Raw genomic sequence first — 18,971 nt, 5'->3', positions numbered from 1 at the left:
CAAATGTTCAATTCTCTAAATTGTTTATTGAAACTCATAATTGCATAAATTTGTGAAATGCAATGATTATGTGGGTTTATGCTGATATCCTGTTCCCACACAAAGTAGGTATGCATGACTATCCAGTGGAATACAAGTGACTTCAAAGTTCCCAAGCATCTTCTCTACTGATCACAGTTTAAAGTACTATAACTATTCACACAGAAGGGAAGCAGAAGCAGAACTCTTGCCTTTGTGAACAGGATCATCTCAGTTGGGAGAAGTAAAGCATACAGAGGGATGACCTAAACACATTATTCCAGCTGCTGAAACATAAAGTAACAGAATTACCTAAACACATTGTTACAGCTGCTGAAGCATCAGGCAGCAGGGTAACGTGATTCCGTAAGGTCTGACGCCACAGAGCTTCACCACATATAAGCTTTCTCTCTTTCTCTGAGTAATACCACATCCTAAAATTAAGTAATTATTACCCATAATGATTAAACATTGCCTCTCAGTTCAGTTCCGTTCAGTCCAGTTGCTCAGTCGTGCCCAACTCTGCGACACCATGGACTGCAGCACTCCAGGCCTTCCTGTCTGTTGCCAACTCTCGGAGTTTACCCAAACTCATGTCCATGGAGTCGGTGAGGCCATCCAACCATCTCGTCCTCTGTGCCTCCGGCAATACTGAATTAAAATCTTTCCAGACTAACATTTTTATATGTATATACATTTTTATATGTATGTAGCCTTATGCATCGGAGAAGGCAATGGCACCCCACTCCAGTCCTCTTGCCTGGAAAATCCCATGGACAGAGGAGCCTGGTAGACTGCAGTCCATGGGGTCGCTAAGAGTCGGACACGACTGAGCAGCTTCACTTTCCCTTTTCACTTTCATGCATTGGAGAAGGAAATGGCAACCCACTCCAGTGTTCTTGCCTGGAGAATCCCAGGGACAGGGGAGCCTGGTGGGCTGCCATCTCTGGGGTTGCACAGAGTCGGACACGACTGAAGCGACTTAGCAGCCACAGCAGCAGCCTTATGCATGCTTGCTAAGTCACTTCAGTCATGTTGGACTCTCTGCGACCCTATGGTAGCCCGCCAGGCTCTCCTGTCCGTGGGATTCTCTAGGTAAGAGTACTGGCGTGGGTTGCCATACACTTCTCCAGGGATCTTCCTGCCCCAGGGATGGAACCTGCATCTTTCTTATCTCCTGCACTGGCAGGGGGGTTCTTTACCACTATTGCTACCTGGTTCTCACCAATAAGAAGGGGTTTATACTCATTTCGCCCTCTAAGCATCAATAAAAGTAAAATGACACTTTAAAATGTATGAGATGGTACATGCAGTGTAGAAGCTAAAGTTGAGAGATACAAAGACTTCTGTAATATAAAATTAAAAAAGAAAAAAGTGACTGAGTTTCATGACAAGTATTTAAAAACTCACAATTTGTGTGTGTGGGGGGGTTAAATACCTAAAAACTGTATTGATTGCAAGTTAATACTGATTCTTTATCCTTTTGGAGCTGCTAAAATTTATCATTCCTTACCAAAATTGAAGCCACTGTAAATCTTATTAGAGGTAAATTTGAAAGGAAGGTAAAAAGGGAAATAAAAATAAAATGGCTTCAAGTTAGTGGAAATTGTTGTAACAGGCAACTGGCTGAGTGAAACATTACCTCTAATCCCAGAAAATCAGTTTGCAGGGAGTCTCTATGATGTATTATGCTCCTAATGCTTTATGACATAGCATACCCACATGCCACTGTCTTAGTCAATGGATTTTTCAGCCAGTTGCTACAAGAACAAGCCAAGGACTTTTTTCAGCTTCTACTAGATTCCAGTTTAAGTGTTAAAAGCCTGCAGCCTCCAAAACCACAGCTGACATCTCCAGGATTCAAATACCTCATTACTCATGGAACTTCATGTGATGTATCCATAAAATCCAGTTTCTCAAAGTTTATCATCCACATGTTAAAATCTTAATGAAAATTAAATTGTTAGGAGACAACTTTCCAATAGTGTATTTTGGGGTATGTGAGCACATCTCCTGAAAATGGAAATTCAGTCAAGTGGAGATTTTCATTTAAAACTGATACTTTCAATCTAGCAAAATATTGTTTATATCAAAAGGAATAGAAACATGCACGCTTAATTTTAAGACCCAGTGCCTTACAGCAGGGCATCAGGATCTAATGCCTGATGATCTGAGATGGAGCTGATGTAATAATAATAAAATGTAATGTGCTTGAATCATCCCAAAACCATGACCCCTACCTCAGTCCCTGGAGAAATTGTCTTCCATGAGATCAGTCCCTGGTGCCAAAAAGGTTGGGAACTGCTGCCTTACAGCCTTGGAAGGTTAAAGAACCAAACTTTTATAATTGCGAAGGACCACAAGTAAACGCTGGGCTTCCCTCATAGCTCAGTAGGTAAAGAAGCCGCCTGCAATGCAGGAGACATAAGCTATGCAGGTTGGATTCCTAGGTCCGGAAGATCCCCTGGGGGAGGGCATGGCAACCCACTCTAGTATTCTTGCCTGGAGCATCCCGTGGACAGAGGAGCCTGGAGGCTACAGTCCATGAGTTGCAAGAGTTGGACACGACTTAGCAACTAAACCACCACAGGTAAATGTTAACAGAAAGAGGGCCAAAAATCACATTTTTTAAAAAGTTCGAATAAAGAGTCTTCTCTCTTAATATCTCTAATGTTTAACTGTGTTTATGACAGAGAAGTTATTACTATTGTCTGACCCTGCATTAAGCAAGGGATGGGATGAAGACGGCAGAGCAGGACTGACTGCAGCCTCCTGCCGGCCGTGCTGAGGCGCTCCGGCCGAGTCCGCCTCTGTGCGGCCCCGGGGGCTGCAGCCGCCGGGCTCCCCTGTCCCGGGGGTTCTCCAGGGGACCCCTCAGCGGGGGCTGCTGTGCCCTCTTCCAGGCGGGCTTCACGACCCAGGGACTGAACCCTCGTCCCCTGCGGCTCCTGTGCTGCGGGGGGACTCGACCCCGAGCCACCGGGGAGCCCACGGATGCCTCCTCTCCGGCTCCACGTCCATACAAACGTCAAAAACAAATTTGAAAACAAAAAATTCACAAAGCTGGTAGAAAACAGAACTCGATCTAAGTGAAAAGGAAATGCGTAAATGACAAAATCTAGATTGCTACAAAAAAAGGTGAAGGACAGCTGCAAGGGCGCGGGGCTCGGGGGCGCCAGCGCTGTGCCTCCACGGCCAATGCGCCCCCACACCCCACGAAGCTCCCCTCACACCCCGAGGGGACCCGGGGGTGACAGGCCCCAGGGCACCGGGAGCAGGCATGTCCGGGAGACTCCCCAGAGCCGGAGCCGGGAGCACGGACGCCTGCCTCATCATCAAGCACTTCCGCCACTTTCTCACACTCCAGGGGAGGGACACACACCAGGCTCTAGACCGGTCTAAACTCAAAGACAAAGGTGAAACACACGCAGAATTACCATATGAAAGAGAGATCCAGCTAGGACGTACAAAAATAACCCAGTCCATAGAAGAGGAAAGAGAATAAAAAGAAATAGTATATTCAGTAGAACAAATCACCCTTCGTGTATATCATACACAGAAAACCAAAAAGAGATCTTAGAAATGACCCCAAAAAATTTAAATTAAAAGTTGGATAAGCTAATAAACAGAAGAGACATAAGAGTGAATAGGTTAAAGAGAAATACGTGCATATGTCCCTAAAGTACTTGTACAAGAATGCTCATAGTGATTTTTCTCAATAGGCCAAAAGCTCATCAGTAAGTTTGGACAAACAAATTATAATATATTCATATAATGACACACTTCTCACAAAGAAACAAACTACTGAGACAGGCAACACCATGAGAAAAAGCCTCACAGAAAGAAACCAGATGTACAAGACTGTATGCTAATTTCATGGACGTGAAGTTCAAACCAGGCAAGCTCTTAGAACATTGGTCTCCAGTGGAGGGCAGGGACTCCCCGGAAAGAGGCCCCAGGAGACCTCTTGGAATCATGCCACTGCTCTGTCTCTTAATTAGTGTTAAGCACCTGGGATGTGTACGCTTTATTTTTACAGTATTTTATTTATTTGGCTGCTCTGGGTCTTTGTTGTAGAGCATGGGATCCCTGATCTTCCTCGCAGCCTGCAGACTCTTCTCTGTGGGATGTGCGATCCAGCTCCCTGACCAAGGGCGGAACCTGGGCTCCCTGCACTGGAGTGTGGAGTCTGAGCCACTGGCCCTTCAGGGAAGTCCTGATCTGTACATTTTAAAGGATATAAACTCAGTTTAAAAACAGTGAGGGTGTAAGCTGGAAAACTGAGCAAAGAAAGTATGTATGTAAGAAAGCAGCAAAAAAAGAAAAGAAAATCAGAACTTGAAAGAAAAACATAGAGACCTCAAGGATAGATATAAATCTTTAAACATTTATATAATCATAATTCCTGAAACAGAATAGATACAGCCAACTGGGCAAAACGTTTCAAAAAAAATTAACAGAACATTTCTCAAATAGCCCTCACAATCAAAGAGACGATAAGTACAGAGGATACAGATCACAGTCAGTCTGGGAACACTAAGAATAAAAAGAAAGAAAGAAAAAAAAAAAATCCACTAAGCTTCCATTATAAACACTGAAGAAAACAAAATCAAATTAGCTTTAAACAGAATTCTCAATAATAACTGATACAAGAGGATAACGGAAACATATCTTTAAAGTTTTTGAACTTAAAATTTGATGCTCCTAAGCTATATAATTCATATGTAAAAGCAAAATAAAGATATTTTCAAGTATGTGAAACTCAAAGGTTATCACTCTCAGACACTATCTAAAAGAATTACTACAGGAGATACTACAGTAGAATGAAAAACCAATATAAGAGGAAAATGGAACATGGAAGTAATGGTGAGCAAAGAAAACAGTAAACTGTAAGGTTAAGTGCAAACAAATGCAAATTATAAATTTTTTAAATTGCAATAACAAATTTTAATTTAAATCCCAGGTGCAATCAACATGAGAAATGTCAAGAAAAGAAAGGAAGGAAAAAATCAAAGTTTCCTTAGATTCTGGTCTTATCTGGAGAGACGATAGCTTCTGAACAACTCATCATTGAAAGTAAAATGAGAGTTTAAACATTTGTTAAAAATGAAGCTTTTCCTACTAGAAAGAAAGAAGGAATATAGTTTTGAATCATTATCAGTTCAAATTTGGCCAGTGCCAGCATTTTGTCGGGACAATTCAGTTATTTTTTTTAAATCAAATTAGTTGCCAACACTTAAAAATAGAAGTATTTACATAAAATCCAGATGGTATGGCAAATCAATTTTAAAAAAAGGAGGAAGGGGGAAGAAACAAAGAATAAAAAAGGGAGCACTAAAAATGGTCGTGAGGTTTATAAAAAATGATAGAACACTACGAGAAGTTTTACACAACACATTTGAAAATTGAGGCAAATAATTTTATTAGGAAAACATTATCAAAATTGGCATAAAATAAGAGACATTAAAAAGTTCAAAAACAATAGAAGAGATGGAACATATCTACCCTCAAAAAGTTAGCTGTTAAAACAGTCTGAGTGAATTTCCATACTCCTTTGAGCAGAGGATAATTTCCAGCTTATAGAAACTGTTCTGTGGTATGGAAAAAGTGAAAAGGCTACCATAATTATTTTATAATGCTAAAATAACTCCTATACCAAAGCCAGCAAGGGCAATATGAAAACAAAAGTCAATTTTCTCTACAATATATAGTAAAAATTCTACAGGAAAAATAGTAGCAACTCGAATCAACTATACTTCAATAAAATTTATAAAAATCATATAAAAATAGTAGCAAATCAATTTCACCATGACCAAATATTTATTTCAAGAATGCAATAGTGTTTCAATACTAAAAATCTATTAGTGCGATTCACTATAATACATGCAAAAGAAGAAAAAAACCCACAGGAGGACCTCAGGCAACATTATACAGCTCCCATCTCTGTTTAAAACAAAAACAAAACTCATAGCAAACTAAGAATACAAAGCAAACTAAGAAACGTTCTTGACTCAATATGGAAGCTACAAGAAAACAAGAATAATCACATTTACTGTTGAAAACTAAGGCCAGGAATAAGAAACGGATACCCACCTCTTCTGTTATCCAACAGCATGCTGAACTTCTTCAAGCTGGCTTGTAAGTCAAGAAAAAAGAAAAGAGTGATGTAATATTAAAAAGAAAATTAATTTTAAGGCTGAAACTAATGGTTTCCTATGCAATCATACTTTCTCTTTCTTCTTCAGTAACAAATTCCAGTTTGCCTAATAGACAAACACTTGAGAAGTTAAATACAGTGCTGGCAAGGTGTGTGAGACACGAAGGAACATACACATCCACGTGGGAGCGTGCGCGCTAGTACAGCCTTTGTAAAGGGCTGCCTCCCCTGCCTATTGAAATTTTAAATATTCAGACATGTTAGCCCAGAGATGCTCCTTACCAGAATCCCCGCTAAATACACTCACTGTATACATAGAGACAAATAAGAAAAAACTCACTTGACATTGCTTGTCATTATGTAACCTTGGAAACATCCTAAATGTTCACCAGAAAAGGAACAGTTAAATAAACTTCCATATTAATCATTTATTCACAAATATTTTTGAACACCAATTATGGGACCAGCTACTATAATAGGTCTTGGGAATGTATCAGTTAACAAACTCTGAAAGTAAGTTCTACGTTGTAGTGGAGGAGACAGACAATGCAGAAATAAACCTATTATACGCCACGTGTAGGTGTCAGGTACAGGTGTAGGAAGAGAAATAAAGGAGGTTAAGGGGATGAAGACTGAAGAGACAGAGAAAAATAAAAAAAGGAGAGGAGAGAAGCTGAACTGGAGGTAGTTGGAGATGGAGAGGAACAGCAGAGAGCTTCTGAAGAGGAATCTCCGGGTGGAAACCTGAATGAAGTAAGGGAACGAAGCAAGAAAGTATCCAGGGATGGAGCATTTCCAGCAGGAGCCGTGGAAGCAAGTATGCTCAGCATGTTCCAGAAACATTAAGGCACAGCCAGTGGGGCTGGAAAGGAGGGCGTAAGGAAGACAGAGAGATGGGGTTGCATACTCCACGATCCCATCAGGTAAGGACACAGGACTTCCTTTTCAGCTGACTGGATACCATGCAGCTATGCGTCCTGGTGCAGAGTCTGCAGAACACACAGACTAACAAAAAAGGTACAGGATAGTACATGCCTGTAACATCTTTTATACTAAAACCAAGACAAACACAAGACAAGCTAAAGTGCCCTATGTGTGTGTCTGTACACACACACACACATATATATATATATGTACATAAACACTGTTTTTAAAAGCTGGAAGGATACACTCCAAAGTGGAAACACACTGGGGACAGCTCTGGAACGGGAGAAGCAGTCAAGAGAGATTTCAGTAAACCTATCTACATATTTTTAATTTCTTTATAATGAGAAAGAACACATATTTTATTTGTTACATTGAAAATTAGACAAAGAAAAATAATGATCATCTTTAGCCATTCAGCAAAACGTTGTAACCTGAAAGAACGAGTGCTGTGGCTATACTCTTCTCCAGATGGGATCTTCGAAATATTACAAGCAAATTTCTATATAAATGGTACTGCTGCTGCTGCTGCTAAGTCGCTTCAAGCGTGTCTGACTCTGTGCGACCCCACAGATGGCAGCCCACCAGGCTCCGCCGTCCCTGGGATTCTCCAGGCAAGAGTACTGGAGTGGGGTGCCATTGCCTTCTCCGATATAAATGGTACATGAGTATGATAATTACCCATAAAAAGAGATCTTTTCTGGAAAATTCGACCTGACTTTCATTTGTGTGTGTGTCCTATGAAAGGTGTTATACCATCAGCAGGAGAGAGTAAGAAACATGAGATGAAGAAAGAAATGACAATGAAAACCATGAGTGAGGATTTGTGCAAAGATGACAGTCATATAATTTACTTACGCAATAACGTGCCCAACATGACAAAAGTTTCTAGGCTTACAGAAAGGGGAGTCACAGTGAGGAAGCTCTTCCAAAGATTCCTGACTCAGAGAAGCACAGAAATAGACCTAGAACCTGTGTACCTTCATGGGAAAATAATCCTTTAGATGCATACTGATAGTTGAGAAATCACAGTCCCATAAATCATACCTGAATGCATCAGAGTGAGGAAAAGTGATATATACAATATAAGGATTGGGTGTGGAAGGCTCTAGAAAATTAATTTTCTTACTGCCAACTATTTCATAAACACTGTGCAGAGAGACAAAGATACACAGATAAATGACAAAATGTTTTTTAAAACAATGGCTTCTTCAAAAGTTTTCTGTAAACTCTTTAGAAGTACCCATGACTCTCTTTCTACCAAAGCCACATTTCCCATTAAAGAATTTAATTCCTTCAATCTGGCACTCAGACATTTTGCAACTTTGTTGAAAAACTTGAATAATTTTATTTACAACATTTCCAAGTAATTAATTATTTTAATTACAAAAACTGAAATCTGTAACATTATCTAATTGCTAATTTGCAATCATGGCAATCAGTGCATGACATGAATATCTGAAGTGTTAAGTTTTATGTGAACTTAAGTAAGCTGTAGTCTCTCATGATTATGGTCCCAAAACATATTTTTCAAATCTAGATTTAAACCTAGGTTGCTGTCAGTTAATAACTGTATGTCCTTTGGAAATTTATTTAGCTACTCTGTGCTTCAGCCTACCTCTCGAGTTATTATTATAGTAATCACAATTTTTTTGTGAGAATCATAATATATTAAATGGTTACCTAACATATCTGAAAATGCTTAACACCGTCATTGGCATCTGTATGTCGGTTCCCTTCCCTACAGCATAACACAGATGAGGATTGAAAGGAAAGAGCCAAGGGAGCATGGACAGAAGAAAAGAACAGTGATCCTGAAATTCTTCTAGAAGACCCAGTGAAGGGCTTCCCTGGTGACTCAGCGGTAAAGAATCCGCCTGCAATACAACAGAGACACAGGTTAGACTCTTGCATTGGGAAGTTCCCCTGGAGGAGGGAATGGCAGCCCCTTCCAGTATTCTTGCCTGGGAAATCCCATGGACAGAGGAGCCTGACGGGCTAGAGTCCACGGGGTCGCAAAAGAGCCAGACACGACTGAGCAACTAAACGACAACAAAATTCCCTCTAAGAGTTTATGGGTTGAGACACTCAAAGAAGACTCGTTAGGGTAGCTAAAAGATAAAACGTGGCTCAACGGGCGCGATGAGTTAGAGCTCCGGGACCCCTGTGTCCTCTATTAGGGCTCGCAGGGGGTCCAGGAGAAGACGAGGAGGGGCTCATGGGCCTGGAAGAGGGAAACGGGAGTCGCTCAGTCCTGCCCGACTCTGCAACCCCGTGGACTGCAGCCCACCAGGCTCCTCCATCCATGGGATTCTCCAGGCAAGAGTACTGGATCGAGTTGCCATTTCCTTCTTCAAGGGATCTTCCAGACCCCGGGATGGAACCCGGGTCCCCTGCACTGCAGGCGGATTCTGCAGCAGTGCTGGAGTGGGACTAGATGAGCAGTGTGCAGGGACTTCATGAGCAACGGCAGGGAATTCGGACCCAGCGCGGCAGCTGCCAGCGCTCACAAGGTGCCCACACTGTAAGTCAGGCAGACAGACTTCAGCAGCCACCAGTCCCGAAAGCAAACCAAGCTAGCCACTGCACAGCAAGGACCCGGCAAGTGCCAAAGGCCGTGCGCTGGTTGTGTGACTCCCGGCAGTCCCATCCCTCATGCCACCAGATGCCACGTTGGAGAGTTAAAGAAGGAAAGGAAGAAATACCTAAGAGATTGAATATTTTACTTGAAAAAGACTGAGCTATCCAAAACAGGTTATTTAAATCAGAAGATAATATGATACAAAACACTGTCAAGTTTAAGGCTTACCTTTTCTATTCTCCCCAGTCAAACCCAGCACAAACTCCAATACTCGACACAAATCAGCTCAAAAACAAGACATTAAGTATCTCTGTTTTCTTGGCGAACATGCACACAGTGTGCAAATTTACAATTTCAATGCATACAAACTTGAAGAGTATTCCTTTAAAATCATTATTATTGATACACATGAAAATACTTTCAAACTAAATTTTCCATACCTTAATTTCATTTTATTTCTCCTAGTTGCATACTTCTTAAATCATCAAATAAATTTTTCTTGCTTTTAGATTTTTCCTTTACTGCTTATCATTATTTGTATGTTAAATCCTTTCTTCAACTGATGTAACTGAAAATGTACAAATTTAACTTCTATAATTTTTCCTTTTAAATGAATCCTTATGTTTCCTTAATTCGACTTTTTCCTGCTCTGCATGTCATTTCTTTATTTTTAGTATCTTTCAAGTTTAGAAGCAGCTAGAAAGAAATGCCTAGCGAGTGATGTCTCATTAAAATAGAAGCAAAAAGAAATTATCCTTGACATGCCACACATCAGCCTTCTCAGCCACACATAAATGTAAACAGTATGATTTCCACCACCATTCCCATTTCCTTCATACTTAATATTTTCAGAGTTAAATTAGAGTTTAGCTGCCCCAAAACTTGTTGCACAAAAGTTCAAAAGAACTTGCCTTTTTCCTCACTAATTTCCTGCAAATAGTAAGATTTCTTTGTTCAAAATAACAGTTTACCTAGTAAAGGTGAGTGAAGCATATATGGTAAACCCTTGCACCTTCCTTTCAACCCTGCTTTCCGACGGTAGCCCGCCAGGCTCCTCTGTCCATGGGATTCTCCAGGCAAGAACACTGGAGCGGGTTGCCATGCCCGCCTCCAGGGGACCTTCCCGACCCAGGGGTCCAGCCTGCCTCTCTGACGTCTCCTGCCCTGGCAGACCCATTCTTACCACCAGCACACCCAGGAGGCCCCTGAACCTAAGGCTGCTCGAAAAATACGAAGTGTTAAGACAAGCAAACAAAAAACCGAGTGGGGATCATTCATGGGCTGGAAACCCAAAACCCTGCTGGTGTGACAGTTCCAGCTGTGCTTTTCCTGTTGACATCTGTTTCAGCATCCCTTTTTCGCCTAAAGGATGAACACTTGTATGTGTCATTCCGATCCTTTTCTATTCTAGATCTATCACAAACACACCTCCATTTTTATTTGAACAACAATTAAGATCCTCTCAAAGTAGCTTTCAAGGAATTAGTCATTAAAATATACTTTAGCAAGAAACAAAAAATCAGTACTATGTTCCCTGGAAGAAAAACATATAAGAGGAGAATTGCTCATCCCTAATGGACCTAAATCACCACTGATGGTGACTGCAGCCATGAAATTAAAAGATGCTTACTCCTGGGAAGGAAGGTTATGATCAACCTAGACAGCATATTAAAAAGCAGAGACATTACTTTGCCAACAAAGGTCCGTCTAGTCAAGGCTATGGTTTTTCCAGTGGTCATGTATGGATGTGAGAGTTGGACGGTGAAGAAAGCTGAGTGCCGAAGAACTGATGCTTTTGAACTGTGGTGTTGGAGAAGACTCTTGAGAGTCCCTTGGACTGCAAGGAGATCCAACCAGTCCATCCTAAAGGAGATCAGTCCTAGGTGTTCATTGGAAGGACTGATGTTGAAGCTGAAACTCCAATACTTTGGCCACCTGATGCGAAGAGCTGACTCACTGGGAAAGACCCTGATGCTGGGAAGGATTGGGGGCAGGAGGAGAAGGGGACGACAGAGAATGAGATGGCTGGATGGCATCACTGACTCGATGGACATGGGTTTGGGTAGACTCCGGGAGTTGGTGATGGACAGGGAGCCCTGGCGTGCTGCGATTCATGGGGTCTCAAAGAGTTGGACACGACTGAGCGACTGAACTGAACTGAACTGAACTGAATGGACCTAATAATTTCATAAGTCTGGAAGCTCCCTTTACTACAAGAGGAGTCAACAGCATGAGCTGCAGAGGGCCTACCTCCAGCCTCACCAGGTGCCTCTCACACTGGAACACACTGGGCCTAATTACCGCACTCCACGTGCTGAGAGCGGAATTCCCACTAGGTGTCTCTTGGAAACCACTGACAACCCCATGGGTAGAGAAGAGAATACGGAAGAAAAATCACTTCTACTAATCAGTACTGTTTGTTACATAAATAGTACAGTGGTCTGTAAATTTCTAAATCAACTAGAATACGTGCAAAACATAGTCATCAGTATTCTTCCTAAACCAAATACAACATATAAATCATACTAGTGGTGATAGTGTTAGAACTTACTCTGAGGATTCTGTGTTTGTAATGTGGGATATTCTAATTCTATCAGTCCCTACACCCTTCAGAACCAAGATTCTCAATACAGAAGAAGGAAAACACAGATGTAATATACAAGAGATAAAATGAGAGCCACATAGTCCTAAATCTGAATTATGAGTATTAGTGTTAATTTATATATATTTATTATATGTATGGGCTTCCCTGATAGCTCAGTTGGTAAAGAATCCACCTGCAATGTGGGAGACCTGGGTTCAATATATATTTATTATATATATAAAATGAAAAAGCCTAGAAACAATGGCAAATTCTGTCTCAACAAGCACTACTGGGCCCAAATTATGATCCTGAAACAGTATTTACCACTTTAAAAAACAGAACTTTTTGGAGAAATGACTGATCCCAGATCTGGGACAGGAAATGTATAAGGAGAGCCTAGAATATCTTAATAAAGTCGATAAGAAGGAAGCTACCAAACACTATTAGGGTCATTTCAAAAGGACTTAGGAGCCAACCTAAAGAGCATCCTACTGGCAGAAGATGTGGGAATGAAAGTAACAGCTGGGACAGCAGGCAGAACCAGAAGAGACGAGGACTAGGCTTCTGCTGTTGCTGTTCAGTCATTAAGTCAGGTTCCACTCTGCAGCCCCACGGACTGCAGCATGCCAGGCTCCCCTGTCCTTCACTATCTTCCAGAGACAGTGAAAATTCATGTCCATTGCATTGGTGATGCCATCCAACCAACTCATCCTCTGTCATCCCCTTCTCCTCCCACCTTCAGTCTTTCCCAGCATCACAGTCTTTTCCAATGAGCCTGTTCTTCACATCAGGTGGCCAAAGTATTGAAGTTTCAGCTTCAGCATCAGTCTTTCCAATGAATATTCAGGACTGATTTCCTTTAGGATGGACTGGTTGGACCTCCTTGCAGTCCAAGGGACTCTCAAGAGTCTTCTCCAGCACCACTGTTTGAAAGTATCAATTCTTAAGCGCTCAGCCTTCTTTATGGTCCAACTCACATTCATACACGACTACTGGAAAAACCATAGCTTTGACTAGCTTGGATCATAGCTTGGACCTTTGTGGGCAAAGTGATGTCTCAGCTTTTTAATATGCTGTCTAGGTTTGTCATAGCTTTTCTTCCAGGGAGTAAGCATGTTTTAATTTCTGCTGCAGTTACTGTCTGCAGTGATTTGGGAGCCCAGGAAAATTTTATCTGTCACTGCTTCCACTTTTTCCCTATTTGCCATAAAGTGATGGGACTAGATGCCCTGATCTTAGTTTTTTTAATGCTGAGTTTGAAGCCAACTTCTTCACTCTCCTTTTTTACTAGGTTTTGGGAAGTATCAATATTTAACGGACAAGTAGAGAATACTTTACTAGAGAAGAAAGAGACTAAGAGGCAAAGGTAAAAGAAAACAGAGAGGATGTTGTATCATCGAAACTAATGGAAAAAAGTGTTTCAAAGACAGAATGGTCATAAGCTTCAAATATTCCAAAAATTCAAATAAGGTAAGAATTGAAACATATCCAATTGATTTAGCACTTTGCCACTCTTACCTGGGGCTATGGTATTAATACAATGGTACATGGTTCAACTAAAATGTATGAATGCAAAATATAAACAGAACATCACAGGGCTAGACATGTGATTTGTATGGCAAAATATTTCTGAGACAAGTATGATTCAATCTGGTGTGTGTGACGTGTGTGTGTTAAAAGAGAGGAAAGGAATTAAGAGACTTACATAGAAAATTAGTCCAACTACGACATTCTGTGAAGGCTTAATGAACAGCAAGACAGTAACTCATAATAAATAAAGACCAAATTCAAGTCTGGATGTTTCAACCCTTCCAAAAATGTGAAACATTTTGAAGATTCGCAGAAACAGTGAACATGCTTTTAAACCCATAAGAATAGTTAAAACAGACCCCAAAATCTATTCCTGATATAACCTACAGGAAGAGATAGCTCATGAGTATAAAAGGTAAACAGTCTAGGTCTGACACTCAGGATAAACGTGTCCCTGTGGATACACAATGGTGTCTCCACATGCGTCCTGAAAACATTTCTTTAGGAAAACTACCACTCTACCAAACCATTATTCCATTACCTCTGGACTTTCGTATCACAAAAGATTGCTAATCGACTGTCTCCCAGCTCCAATCTGTCTTTACTCCAATCTGTTCTGCTAGAATGCCTAATTTACACTGCTGAGATAGGGTCACTCTGGCTCAGAAATCCCCTGGGGCTCCCGTCACCTACCAAAACCTTTCAGAGCCTTCCAGCTAGAGGTCTATTCCAAAACTTCCATCTAAGAAACTCCTTTGACTTCCCTTGCCATTTCCTTTATATGTGCCGTTTCCTCCATCTGTCAAAACTGACACAATTATTAAAACCCAAGAGGAAACTCATCTATTAAAAGAGCATTTCCTGTTTACCTCCTCTCTGCGTGACTGCTCCTTTTTCTGGACTGTTCTGTCATTTGTTGTCTTTTTAGTGGAATTAATATAACACAGCTTTATCTCATGTTTATCAGACTACGAAGTTTATCTCCCCTACTCAATTTCATATCCTTGAAGACGGGCAAGCATCTTACTCTCGTGTGCACACCCCATAACAAGCAGAGAAAAGCTTGAGTCTGTACCTGCTGGATAAAACCTTATTAAAGTGAATAAATAATATGTGTATAATGAGAGGAGCTAAATTTTAAGAGAGTCCTTGGAAACAGACACAGAGTATACTTAGAGAGGGCTTCCCAGATGGCGTTAGTGGTAAAGAGCCTGCCTGCCAATGCAGAAGGTGAAAGCGATAGGAGTTCGACCCTTGGGTTGGGAAGATCCCCTGGAGGAGAGGATGGCAACCCGCTCCAGTATTCCTGCCTGGAGAATCCCATGGGCAGAGGAGCCTGGAGACCTACAGTCCATGGGTCACAAAGAGTTGGACATGACTGATCGACTTGGCATGCACACATACTTAGAGAACCGAAGTTATCTGACTACCCATGAATATTATCAATTCATTTTGATTCTCCAAAGTTAAACATAAACCTTAAAAGACAGCTTGATAAGCAAATGCCCAGATAAAGATACAAACCAGCCAGAAAGCTATCTATGTACAGACCCATGCAAAACTCATTTTTGATTCCCAATTAAAAAAGGCAGTGCCGCTGAGCTGGGATCCCTGTGTCGTCTCACCGCTCTGCCGGCTTTACCTCGCCTGCCTTCTGGATTAGTGTGACTCGCTTCCACTAGAAACAATGCAGCTAGAGTGTTAAATTATTATTTCTACACCACAGAAAAGACTCATCCTAATGGGTACTTCCACAGCAAAGAGAAAGCCATAATACAAACCAATCAAATCACAAATATTTGCCTGTGTGCTGAACGCATACACCTTTAACAGAGTGATAATTGCAAAGCATTTATTTCGAAGTGCTTTTTCATTTCTCCGCAAAATGACATAACCTAAGAGGGAAATTATTCACAATTGTAGTATATTATTAGGCTAAACATATATAAATCGTATTAATAATGGTACCTGCCCTATTGCATAGCCCATTTCACTGTTATTGATGGAATATGAAAAGCCACATGAAAGCAAGTTAAGTAGGTCATTATTTACCTTTTAGATTATGCCTACCCATCTAACCAATATGGATTTAAAATTGTTTGCCTACACTTTAGACAGATTTCTTCCTGACTATAGTCTCCTGACCTCCCTTTCCTTAGAGAATTTACTTTAGAAAATCGGACACATATTCAAAACAAGAATACTGAGTTATGACCAAAAATATTGGCACATATGAGATCAGAAAGCAAGAGCTGCAGATGAAGACAAGGAGGCTGAGGGGGGCCTACACTCCAGGGAGAAACCAAGAAGGAAGCACCAGTGAAGGAGGGCGAGGAGGGCCGGTGGGGGATGGCGGAGATTTTACCAGAGACAAGGTGGAAGTGGGACCAACAGAAAATGTTTTGTATGATCAAAGCCATTAAATGCCAGAAAGAAGTCAAGAAATATAAACAATAGAAACAGTTCTGTTAAATTTCGCTAATAAAAGGAGACTTTAGTATTTAAGTTTTAGTGATCTAGCAGGGCAAGAAAAGACCCTGATGCTGGAAAAGACTGAAGGCAGGAGGAGAAGGGGACGACAGAGGATGAGACGGTTGGATGGCATCACCGACTCGATGGACATGAGTTTGGGTGGACTCCGGGAGTTGGTGATGGACAGGGAGGCCTGGTGTGCTGCGGTTCATGGGGTCGCAGAGAGTCAGACACGACTGAGCGACTGAACTGATCTAACTGAACTGACCTAGGAGGGCAGAATCAGTTTTCCTGGGTGGCTCAGAGTAAAGAATCTGCATGCAGTGCAGGAGACCCAGGTTCAGTCCCTGGGTTGGCAAGATCCCTGGAGAAGGAAATGACTACCCAGTCCAGTTTTCTTGCCTGGAAAATCCCATGGACAGAGGAGCCTGGTGGGCTACAGGACAGGACAGAATCAACGCTGACCCAGGTAGAGAAAAGAATGAGAGACCAAGACAAAGAGAAAACAAGTGGACTGATTCTTCCTTCAAGAATGTTAGCCATAAAACAAAAAAGCCATAAAATTTTTTCAGCTATTATTTATGGTAGTATTAAAAGAAGTTATAGACAATGTACAAGAGTATATAATTGATAGCTTCTTGCAAAATGGCTTATAAATTGAGCTACTTTCTTCATAATTCATTTAAAGGTTTCAAGAATACTTTATGTTGCTTTTGATTGATCTTCAATTGGCACTGCTTCCTAACACAGCAGTTTTATATTCTTCTATTCCCAGAACCTGTCAAGTTGTTAATGATCTATAAAAACCCACTTTCACGCCCTAAAGGAGTTCACTCTTAAATGAATGTCACGGGAAATACTTTGACAATGTGAAGCTCTTTTGAAATACTTTTAATTAGTTTTATACAATGGAAATTTTGTGAATCACACTTTCTAAATGGGTACCAGAACAATTAGGAGATCACACATATGGCTATGGTATTTTAAAAAATTACAACATCTTCTAATTACATGGAGCAGTACATGTGGGTCACTTCCAGGATGTGGTGAAGAGAATTCAGGACAGTCCACCTTTACCCACATCCCATCCTCTAGAGAGCAGAGATCCCTGCCACCCCCAATGGACTGTTGGAAACCTGCCCATTTCACCTTCAGGATTCTTCCCATGGATATCATGAGTTCAGCAAGAACAACTTTGGGGGTAGTTGGGTTAAAACCACTTTTTTTTTTCTATACTTCAAATCATATTACACCGAGAGGATCCATTAGTTGCTGCAATTTTTCCCTGGGCTGCACTCAGTTTCGAAAGAATAATTAGTCATTATTATTAGTCATTATAGTTAGTCATTATAATTATAATTAGTCATTATAATTAGTCATAGCCATTAGAATATGGCTATATATGGAGTGTGTGTGTGTTTGTGTTTTAAGAATGAGAAAACTTACTTTAAAAGGATCATTTTTAATCTTTACACTCTTAGCTTTAAAATCACTTAGCTCCTGCAATACTGCAGATTCCAATCCATCACCCACATAGCCAAAAATACCCTGAGGAGGCTGGTAACTAGGAAGTGAGCTTTTAATGAGAACACCATCAGAGACTCCAAATGATCATAAGATGATGACGATACAATGAATCTATAAACGCAAAGCTTCCGAGGCTAAAAAGATAAATAAACAATGGGAACTTTACAAATACAGTTTGGGACTCAGGTTACAAACGTCATTCAGCTCTTGTCTTCATTCCCAAGACAGGCTGAGCTAAGGTGCTGTAGAAATTGTTACTCTAAAAGAGGGCAATAGAGAGCTTACAGAACTTTAGCTAATAGCTTTTTAAAGGCTCCACTGCATTTACTCAAACTACGACCTAGCTAAGGCTGTCAGCAAAGACAAACAGCTTGGTAAACTCTACTAAGAAATATATAGAAAATTAGAAAATCAGCCTCTCCACACAAAAATAAACTTGCTGGGCATGAGTCCAAGAAAACACACTCAGATTATAACGAAGACTGCTGCAAACATTTTCTCTCCGTAAGGAGAAATATAGTTGCTTGGTGGAAGTTCTCCACTGTCAGCTAACCAAGCCAGTAAATCCGATGGGGGTACTGAGAGTGTGAGGGGGCAGCTCACAGTCACTCGTGAGCCAGAGGAGGCGCCCCGCTGGCCATCACCAGCAGTTCAGATAAATTCCCACTGGCTATCAGACCTTCGATAAAGTCAATCAGAAACGCACTTCATTTACACCAGGTATTTCCAGTAATTACACCAAGTTAGAAGACACAAAGCACACTCGGATTTTTTTTCAAAGTTCTAAGTAAAGGTCAGACCAGGCACAGCTTCAGGAAAACTGAGGCTGCTGGATTCTTTCATGTTCACTGAGCTCGTGGCAGAGCAATCACTACACGGAGCTTCAGGTTTCTGCCCAGCACCTCATGTGGCCCATCAAAGTCAGCCCAAGCAAGCACACAGGCTATGGAGAGAGCCCCTGAGAACCACCGCCTCCGAGAGGCCGGGGGAGCGAGGCCAGCACCTTCAGTACTCAGTGAACCACATACTTAGTTTCATTTTTACTACCATCACCCAAAGAACTGTAGAGGCCAATGTTGGTGCAACGCTGAGCCATTAGCAGTGACAATCCCTTGCCCTGTAGATGCTGGAAATCCTAGATGATCAATGTATGGACTCAAGAGGAGATGGAATGAGCA

At 41.2% G+C, this 18,971-nt stretch overlaps 1 protein-coding gene and 1 long non-coding RNA gene across 3 annotated transcripts in view; both read right to left on the bottom strand.

Annotated features, from left to right (window-relative positions):
• The window catches only part of CAMK4 (calcium/calmodulin dependent protein kinase IV), a 227,221-nt gene that overhangs the window by 171,362 nt on the left and 36,888 nt on the right, over positions 1-18,971 (bottom strand). The window lies entirely within an intron of this gene.
• Positions 7-11,969, bottom strand: LOC145510410 (uncharacterized). The gene is made up of 4 exons (XR_014056997.1): positions 11,931-11,969; positions 7,345-7,435; positions 6,112-6,149; positions 7-302 (listed from the first exon to the last, which is right to left on the bottom strand). It is a non-coding gene; the product is annotated as an uncharacterized LOC145510410 (long non-coding RNA).

This window comes from Giraffa tippelskirchi, chromosome 6, assembly GCF_054371585.1.
Source record: "Giraffa tippelskirchi isolate mGirTip1 chromosome 6, T2T-mGirTip1v1.2.pri, whole genome shotgun sequence".
NCBI classification, from domain to species: Eukaryota; Metazoa; Chordata; class Mammalia; order Artiodactyla; family Giraffidae; genus Giraffa; species Giraffa tippelskirchi.
The sequence above is the reverse complement of the archived record's forward strand: the minus strand, read 5'-3'. Positions and strand labels throughout refer to the sequence as shown.